The sequence below is a fragment of the Phocoena sinus genome, chromosome 18, assembly GCF_008692025.1.
Source record: "Phocoena sinus isolate mPhoSin1 chromosome 18, mPhoSin1.pri, whole genome shotgun sequence".
In the NCBI taxonomy this organism is placed as follows: Eukaryota; Metazoa; Chordata; class Mammalia; order Artiodactyla; family Phocoenidae; genus Phocoena; species Phocoena sinus.
In genome coordinates, this window is record NC_045780.1 from 18,751,463 (window position 1) to 18,761,161 (window position 9,699).

Here is a 9,699-nt window from a genome sequence, read left to right on the forward strand (position 1 = left end):
ACCTTGAGCTATTCACTTAATCTTTTTTGAACTTAGGTTTTCTGTCTAAAATAGACAGAAATTGCTTACCTATTTAGCCAAGGCAGAAACAATTTCCTGATAGGAAGATGACTCAGACGCGTAGGGAGGTGATGTAGCCTCTTGTCCTGGAAGTCTTCAGGGAGACGGAGGCAGCCAGACGCCTGGGACCACACAAGTGAATCCTGACCTTTAGGGACAGTAAAGAGATGCAGTCATTGAGGGCATGCTATTTGCCAGTCACTGAGCTAGATCCTGGGAGATAATGGTGAAACAGACATACCCAAAATTTCTGCCCTTATGAAGTTTACTGTTGAGGATGCTGTGTGCATGTTTGAGATGATTCAGAGAGAGGTTCTATTATTTTATTATCTGGGTCTGAGGGTTTTTTATTTTTTATTTTTATGGGATCATGTAGGATCACTCTCAAGAAATACAATTGTGGGAGACTTATGGGAGAGGAGTCTGATGTTGTACGGGGTATTGTTAAAACAGGCCTTGTTAAACAGGGCTTGACTGCCCCAGCTCAGATGGAAGCAACGGAATCACACGGGCATTGCTTGTTACCTGAGATGAGAGTGTGGAGTTTTAACATATCTTGCATGGATTTTGGGGTCAAAGTCAGTGGCTCCTCCTCTCCACTGCCCCCAGAAGGGCTTTTTACCAATCTGCTCATGTCCCACTTGGATGATGGGGCTGAAGCAATTGAACAATGGATTCTGACTACACAAGCTGCTCCTGTTCTTCTGCGGTCAAGGGCACAACCAGTAGTGGTGTATAAGCAGTGTAGTGGCATCACTGGTCTTGCACCAAGATTTTGTTTATAGATCACATCTTACAAAGCAGTGGTTCTTCCTACCGTAGGAAATTTGAAATGCTCCTTCTCTTGCCATTGTGCGTGTTGCTCCTGCAGGGAAAAAGCTGCCACAGGTGCTGAGATTAGGGAGGTGGAGAGACAGCTGCAGCATCACACAGTGGGTCCTTTGAGCAAATGTCAACTGTCTGGGGTATCCCAAGTCTTTCAGTGTTATTGGCTAATTTGTTCCATTATAATTTTTAATTGCAACATTCACTTTATTATGGTCTGGAACTGAACCCACAATATCTCAGAGGTCTGTCTGCCTATACCTAAAAGAATTGAAAGCAGGGTCTCGAAGAGATATTTTTAAACCCATGTTCACAGAAGCACTATTCACAATAGCTAAAAGGTGGAAGCAACCCAAGTGTCCATTGACAGATAAATGGACAAGCAAAATGTGGTGTAAACATACAACGGAATATCACTCAGCCCTAAATAGGAAGGCAATTCTGACACCTGCTACAACATGGATGAACCTTGAGGACATTATGCTGAGTGAAATAAGCCAGTCACAAAAAGACAACTATTGTATCATTCCACTTAGATGAGGTACCCAGAGTAGCCAAAATCAGAGACACAAAGTGGCTGCCAAAGGCCGGGGTGGGGGATAGGGAGTTAGGAGATAGGGGACAGAGTTTCAGTTCGGAATGTTGAGAGGTTCTGGAGATGGTGGTGATGGTGGTGGCAGCCCGACAACTTGAATGTACTTAATGCCACTGAACTGTGCACTTAAAATGGTTAAAATGGTAAATTTTGTTGTGTTTTTACAATTTAAGAAACGGTCACCCCAAAAGTCACATCGTCAAGTCACCCGTTCCGTATGTACCGTTTGTCTTTTCCTCTCTGGGGCCTGGCAGCCCTTACATTTTCCCCACTGCCTGACATCCAAACAAGAGAGCCTGGACCACGTCACCCTGTGGGGCTTATCGTTTCCTCTCCTCTCCAGGCTTCCAGGGGTCGGTGGGAAGTCCCTTCACCCGACAGGCCCAGGGCCAGCTGGCACCCGCTAGAGAACAGAATGTGCCTGCTTCTTCCCAAATCCGTTTTTGGTGATGTCACCTTGGCAGTTTTAAGTCATTGGGAGTGGGAGTGTTCACACCAGGGAAATGGGCGAACGCCACAGACCAGGGCTTTCTGTCCGGGGAGCTGCTTCCAGCGCGTCGCCGCCTCACCCTCGGTCTGACAGGTCCCTCTGCCAGAGGTGCGCCTTATTTGCCAGCAGGAAGGAATGCCCAGACCATGCCCAACACACCCCACGTGTGCCGCCCGCCTGGCTCAGGAGGGAGATGGGGTGCCCAGGTCCCCGCCGCTCGCCCTCCCGCCTTTGGAACAAAGGACAGTCTTGACTGAGGAGGCTCCGAGAGCAGCTCACAGGCCCCAAGATGGTCAGCTGGGCCACATGGTGGGTCTACCCCGAGAGACCCTTCTCCTCCTTCATTAACACACAGGCAAGTGGGGACACAGGGCCCGGCCTCCACTGCCATAAAGCCCGAACACATCAGGCCCTGCAGCACGCAGCCCGGCCGGCCTTACCGCCGTTGTGGTAGTGCTGTGTGGACTCCTCAAACGACCGGTAGTAGCTCTGCTGGGCGTAGGAGGCCAGCTGGTCGTTGTAATCGCCGTGTGGTCCGGGGGCTCTGTCCGGCTCATGGGCTCCGAGGTGGCCTGGCGGTGGCCGTACAGCTCGCCACAGTTGTTCTCCCCCCGGCACAGCTACTCTGGAAGGAGCCTTGCCGGGAGGACCAGTAGCGCCCTGTGGGCCGCCGCCCCACCGCGCTGCTCCCCTGCCCGCTCCGGCCATCATGGCCATGGACTGGCCTGCGTGGTGCGGGCTCTCGCCCCGCACCCAGCTGTAGCGGGCCGAAGCCGCCTGGGTTGGGCTGCATGTTGATGTTTGCCCAAGGCATGTCGTTGCTAATGGCGCCTTGGCCCTGCAAGCGGTACGCTCTGCGAGGCCGGTCCCGAGTGGCTGTAGCCGGGCCCCGAGCCCTGGCTGCTGCCTGACGCGCTTGTGGAGGCACTGGGCAGCGCGCTCTGTGCCGTCTGCCGCGTGAACACGTGGTTCGGACCGATGTCGGTCTGCGCCTGCGTGAGGGAGGACGGCGGCAGGCAGGCGGCTGTCGCATCAATGAGGCTGCCCCGGAAGTGCGGGCCTGGGCTCCGGAACAGCCCTCCGGCGGGCAGGGCCCCGCGTCCTGCTCAGCGTGGGCGGCCGTACAGCAGGGACTGCATATTCTGGTTGGAGTTCGAGATCGTGGCCTCGTAGGCCACGTTCCGGTGCAGGGCCTGCTGGTACTGGGTGCACTCACCGTCTTGCCCTTGCTCTGGTAGTCCAGGATGAACTGGATCAGGTGGTGGTTCTCATCTAACATCTTCTGCGTGGTTTGCTGCATGACTTCTCCTTTGCCTCTTTGCCGGGCAAATGCGAAGGCCACCGACATGGTGGCGGGTGCCCCATTATACTTTTTAAATTAAAACGATGCGAAAGCCTTTCTTACTTTGAGGGATGTCTCAGCACCCTTGTAATATCTCTCATGATTTTTTTTACTGAAATATAGTAGACTTACAATGTTGTATTAATTTCTGCTGAACGGCACAGTAATTCAGTTATACATATATATACATTCTTTTTTATGTTCTTTTCCATTATGGTTTATCTCAGGATATTGAATACAGTTCCCTGTGCTATACAGTAGGACCTTGTTTATCAATTCTATATATCATAGTTTGCATCTGCTAACCCCAAACTCCCAATCCACCCCTCCCGCCATCCCCCCCCTCCCCTTTTGGTAACAGTAAATTTGTCTTCTATGTCTGTGAGTCTGTTTCTGTTTCATAGATAGGTTTATTTGTGCCATATTTTAGATTCCACATATAAGTGATATCATATGGTATTTGTCTTTCTCTTTCTGACTTACTTCAGCTAGTATGATAATCTCTAGGTCTATCCATGTTGCTGTAAATGGCATTATTTCATCCCTTTTTATGGTGAGTATTATTCCATTGTATCTATGTACCACATCTTCTTTATCCATTTATTTGTCGATGGACATTTAGGTTGTTTCCATGTCTTGCCTATTGTGAATAGTGCTGCTGTGAACATGGAGCACTATTCACAATAGTGCATGTATCTTTTTCAATTATAGTTTTGTCTGGATATATGCCCAGGAGTGGGATTGCTGGATCATATGGTAATTCTATTTTTGGTTTTTTGAGGAACCTCCATACTGTTTTCCATAGTGGCTGCACCAACTTACATTCCCACCAGCAGTGTAGGAGGGTTCCCTTTTCTCCACACCCTCTCCAGCATTTGTTATTTGCAGACTTTTAAATGACAGCCATTCTGACCAGTGTGAAGTGGTACCTTATTGTGGTTTTGATTTGCATTTCTCTAATAATCAGTGATGTTGAGCATCTTTTAATGTGCCTATTGGCCGTCTGTATATCTTTTAAAAATGTTTTTAACATCTTTATTGGAGTATAATTGCTTTACAATGGTGTGTTAGTTTCTGCTTTATAACAAAGTGAATCAGCTACACATATACATATATCCCCATATCTCCTCCCTCTCGCATCTCCCTCCCACCCTTCCTATCCCACCCCTCTAGGTGGTCACAAAGCACCAAGCTGATCTCCCTGTACTATGTGGCTGCTTCCCACCAGCTATCTATTTTACATTTGGTAGTGTATATATGTCCATGCCACTCTCTCACTTCGTCCCAGCTTACCCTTCCCCCTCCCTGTGTCTTCAAGTCCACTCTCTATGTCTGCGTCTTTACTCCTGTCCTGCCCCTAGGTTCTTCAGAACCATTTTTTTTTTTTAGATTCCATATATATGTGTTAGCACACGGTATTTGTTTTTCTCTTTCTGACTTACTTCACTCTGTATGACAGACTCTAGGTCCATCCACCTCACTACAGATAACTCAAATTTGTTTCTTTTTATGGCTGAGTAATATTCCATTGTATATATGTGCCACATCTTCTTTATCCATTCATCTGTCGATGGACACTTAGGTTGCTTCCATGTCCTGGCTGCAATGAATATTGTGGTACTCTTTTTGACTCTTTTTGAATTATGGTTTTCTCAGGGTATATGCCCAGTAGTGGGATTGCTGGGTTGTATGGTAGTTCTATTTTTAGTTTTTTAAGGAACCTCCATGCTGTTCCCCATAGTGGCTGTATCAATTTACATTCCCACTAACAGTGCAAGAGGGTTCCCTTTTCCCCACACCCTCTCCAGCATTTATTGTTTCTAGACTTTTTGATGATGGCCATTCTGACTGGTGTGAGATGATATCTTGTAGTTTTGATTTGCATTTTTCTAATGATTAGTGATGTTGAACATCTTTTCATGTGTTTGTTGGCAATCTGTATATCTTCCTTGGAGAAATGTCTGTTTAGGTCTTCTACCCATTTTTGGATTGGGTTGTTTGTTTTTTTTGATACTGAGCTGCATGAGCTGCTTGTAAATTTTGGAGATTAATCCTTTGTCAGTTGATTCATTTGCAAATATTTTCTCCCATTCTGAGGGTTGTCTTTTCGTCTTGTTTATGGTTTCCTTTGCTGTACAAAAGCTTTTAAGTTTCATTAGGTCCCATTTGTTTATTTTTGTTTTTATTTCCATTTCTCTAGGAGGTGGGTCAAACAGGATCTTGCTGTGATTTATGTCATAGTGTGTTCTGCCTATGTTTTCCTCTAAGAGTTTTATAGTGTCTGGCCTTACATTTAGGTCTTTAATCCATTTTGAGTTTATTTTTGTGTATGGTGTTAGGGAGTGTTCTAATTTCATTCCTTTACATGTAGCTGTCCAGTTTTCCCAGCAACACTTATTGAAGAGCCTGTCTTTTCTCCATTGTATATACTTGCTTCCTCTATCAAAAATGAGGTAACCATATGTGCGTGGGTTTGTATGTCTTCTTTGAAGAAATGTCTATTTAGGTCTTCTGTCCATTTTTCAATTGGGTTGTTTGTTTTTTTGTTGTTGAGTTGTATGAGCCATTTGTATCTCATGATTTTTAAGGCTTTACATTTCTGAGATCCTACCACAAGCAGTGACTGTCTGATATGGGAATTTAAAAAAAAGTCTCATGCCAGGAATCAAATATTAATCTGGTACCTTGTCTTTATTCTATAGTGTCTTCCTGTTTCTCCTTCTACAATTGGAAACATTGACCTGTTTTCAGTATTTGGTAAAGGCTTCCAGAAAACTGTACATAAGATTAGATTCTGAAAAGTCAGCCTCACATTAACCATCTGTAGAGCTAACACATGCTAAGCAATGATTTGTAAATGTGAACATGAAAACTTTGGGAAATACCCAATGCTAAATTAAGTCATTCAAACTCAGCAGAGGGCTTCCCTGGTGGCGCAGTGGTTGAGAGTCTGCCTGCTGATGCGGCGAACGCGGGTTCGTGCCCCGGTCTGGGAAGATCCCGCGTGCCGCGGGGCAGCTGGGCCCGTGAGCCAAGGCCGCTGAGCCTGCGCGTCCGGAGCCTGTGCTCTGCAGCGGGCGGGGCCACAGCAGTGAGAGGCCCGGTACCAAAAAACAACCCCAAAAAACAAAAAAAAAACCTCAGTAGAGTATGCCCATATTAGCCTGTTTAAAGATATTGGCAAGTTAGTTGGTATTTGCACTGCGTAAAGGAAGATGGTTTACACAAGGAAATGCATTGCAAAGGAACTCAGAAAATGGTTGAAAGGGAGTTGTTGAGTTTGATAATAACAGCCACCAAAATCATCTCACTTATTCCCCTGGCTTTGGTTCCCAAATAACAGAGCAATCTTCCCACTTAAATTTGGCTTTGTAGGTACCACACAGAGACCAATGGGCATGGGGATTCCAGTGGATTTTTGTTTGTTTTTTTTTTGCGGTACGCGGGCCTCTCACTGTTATGGACTCTCCCGTTGCGGAGCACAGGCTCCGGACGCACAGGCTCATCGGCCATGGCTCATGGACCCAGCCGCTCTGCGGCATGTGGGATCTTCCCGGACCGGGGCACGAACCCGTGTCCTCTGCATCGGCAGGCAGACGCCCAACCACTGCGCCACCAGGGAAGCCCCCCAGTGTTCTTAATGATTATATTTCTCAATGAAAATAATAGATGTTCCAGTTTATATATCATTTTTTTGTGAATTTGATTAATGTTAATTGGCACCCTAGAGTCTGTCTCTAGGTACACCGATAGAAGTGACCCTCCAGCCATAAAGTTAAGGACTAGACTCTAAATGAGATGACCAAGGACACTGTCATCCCCTGAGACCCTGACTGGCTCCCAGCCTAGACAAGAGCTCTGTCTCAACTTTCTTTTACTGCCACATATTGGATTGATAACATGGTTTGAGAAGGCAATGTCAGTGACCTTAATGTTCTGAGCCAAAATCATCCAGTGGCACAGTCTGACAACCTGAATATGTTTTTCAGCTGAAACAAGCAAGTGGTTGCAGCAGTCACCACAGCAACGGTGCGGCTGGAATTTTCAACTGAGGAATAAGGGCAGTTGTGAGGATGGCTTCACCTGGAATTAACAGTGACTAACTTTTAAGATTAGCCTCCTGGGAATCCTTTATGTTTTTTCTAGTAAACATAAATACACACTGTGATTGTTCTTCAACATGAAACACTTCTCTTGACTTTCACTCAGTACTACTACTCCTTTTCTTTTTCTGGATTTTATAAATGCTAAGTAAATCCTCATAATAGGCTCCAATTTAAAGGATGGGAGAAAAGTGAAGAATTTGTTTTAGGCTACAGAAAAACATAGGTTTTATCTCATTTTCAACTCTGCATTCCTGAATTTTTCCTTTGTTATCTACCTACCAGGCTGCACTTATTTCCATTTTGAAAGAAAGACAAAATAAGACGCTAAGGGGAGTAGAATAGTGAACTTGAAGAGTTGTTTAGAATCTATTCTATGAAGTCAGAGTCTTTTTATTTTAATGTATTTATTTATTTATTATTTATTTTTGGCTGCATTGGGTCTTAGTTGCTGCGTGCGGCTTTCTCTAGTTGCAGCGAGCAGAGGCTACTCTTTGTTGCGGTGCGTGGACTTCTCATTGCAGTGGCTTCTCTTGTTGCGGAGCACGGGCTCTAGGTGCGCGGGCTTCAGTAGTTTTGGCTCTAGAGCACAGACTCAGTAGTTGTGGCACATAGGTTTAGTTGCTCCGCGGCATGTGGGATCTTCCCGGACCAGGGCTCGAACCTGTGTCCCCTGCATTGGCAGGTGGATTCTTAACCACTACTCCACCAGGGAAGCCCCAGAGTCTTTTAAAAAAGTTTTTTTCACACTATGGACATACCAATGCTAAAATCAAATTGATAAAGCTTAAATTCACATCAGGAACCAAAGACTGGGGAAAAAAAATCAGGAAAGGGATTTTCCGGTGGTGCAGTGGTTAAGAATCTGCCTGCCAATGCAGGGGACACAGGTTCAATCCCTGGTCTGGAAAGATCCCACATGCAGTGGAGCAACTAAGCCTGTGTGCCACAACTACTGAGCCTGCGCTCTAGGGCCCGTGTGCCACAACTACTGAGCCCGTGTGCCACAACACTGAAGCCCACCTGCCTAGAGCCCATGCTCCACAACAAGAGGAGCCACTGCAAGAAGAAGCCCATGCACCGCAATGAAGAGCAGCCCCTGCTCACTGCAACTAGAGAAAGCCCGCGTGCAGCAACGAAGACCCAACGCAGCCAAAAATAAATAAATTTAAAAAAAATCAGGAAAGCTTTATCACACAATTCAGACATGTACTCAAAATTTTCCATAATAGCCTATTATTGGGAAAAAAAGGGAAGATAAATAAGAAAGGTATGTGAAGTGGCCTGAGAGTGGTGACTGCAGAATTATATAATAATAAGAAATATTTTTTCAGTAGATTAGTGTTTGGAAATACATATGAAGTAAAATTGTCACTGAAAAATATATTATGTTGGGAGTTATGTTATTTTATGCAGCTCTAAACATAATTATGATTGGGATCTAGAAAATAGAAAATAACTTTGTTTTTTCCCCCAGCTTTGTTGAGGTAATATTGGCAAATAAAAACTGCATATATTTTAGGTGTGCAATGTGATATTTTGATATATGTATACATATATCAAACTAACCCAACTAACTCAACTAACACAATCGGCTATATATTGATAGTACTGTATTGTAATAGGTTTATAATACTTTTCACACAAATAATACATAAAAAACAAACACAAAAAACAAACACAAAATTAAAGATTTTTAATCTTACAGGACAGTACCTTGGAATACACAGGAGTACCAGCTACATCCCTACTGCTTTTACGCTTGCTTCTGACATCCTGGGCTTGACATAAAGATACTGTACTACTGTACTCTATACAGTACTGTACAGTAAAGTACACAAAGCACAACCACTTGTAGAGGATGCACGCACGTGACAATGTCTGCCAGACACATGAACTAACTTACGTGACTGGACATGCGAACACATGTTCGCATCGTTGAAAGTTCGCAACTTGAAGGTTCGTATGTAGGGGACTTACCGTATTGTTGTGTTTCCGGGAATAGGGAGGCCTGAGGGGAGAGCGAGAGATGGGGGAACAGTCAGAACATGAACAACGCTTATTGTTTAAGTTCACCATTTTATATGGGTGCAGTTCATGACACCCCAAACAATTATAATAAAATGTCAAAGATCACTGATCCCAGGTCACCATACAAATATAATAATGAAAACGTTTGAAATATTTCTAGAATTACCAAAATGTGATACAGAGATATGAAGTGAGCAAATGCAGTTGGAAAAATGGCACCATTAGACTTGCTTGACAAAGGAAACCTTTAATC

At 44.9% G+C, this 9,699-nt stretch overlaps 1 pseudogene; it reads right to left on the reverse strand.

The window, feature by feature from the left end:
• Positions 1 to 2,375: 2,375 nt before the first annotated feature.
• On the reverse strand, positions 2,376 to 3,318 carry LOC116742930 (annotated as a pseudogene).
• Between the last annotated feature and the right edge of the window lie 6,381 nt (positions 3,319 to 9,699).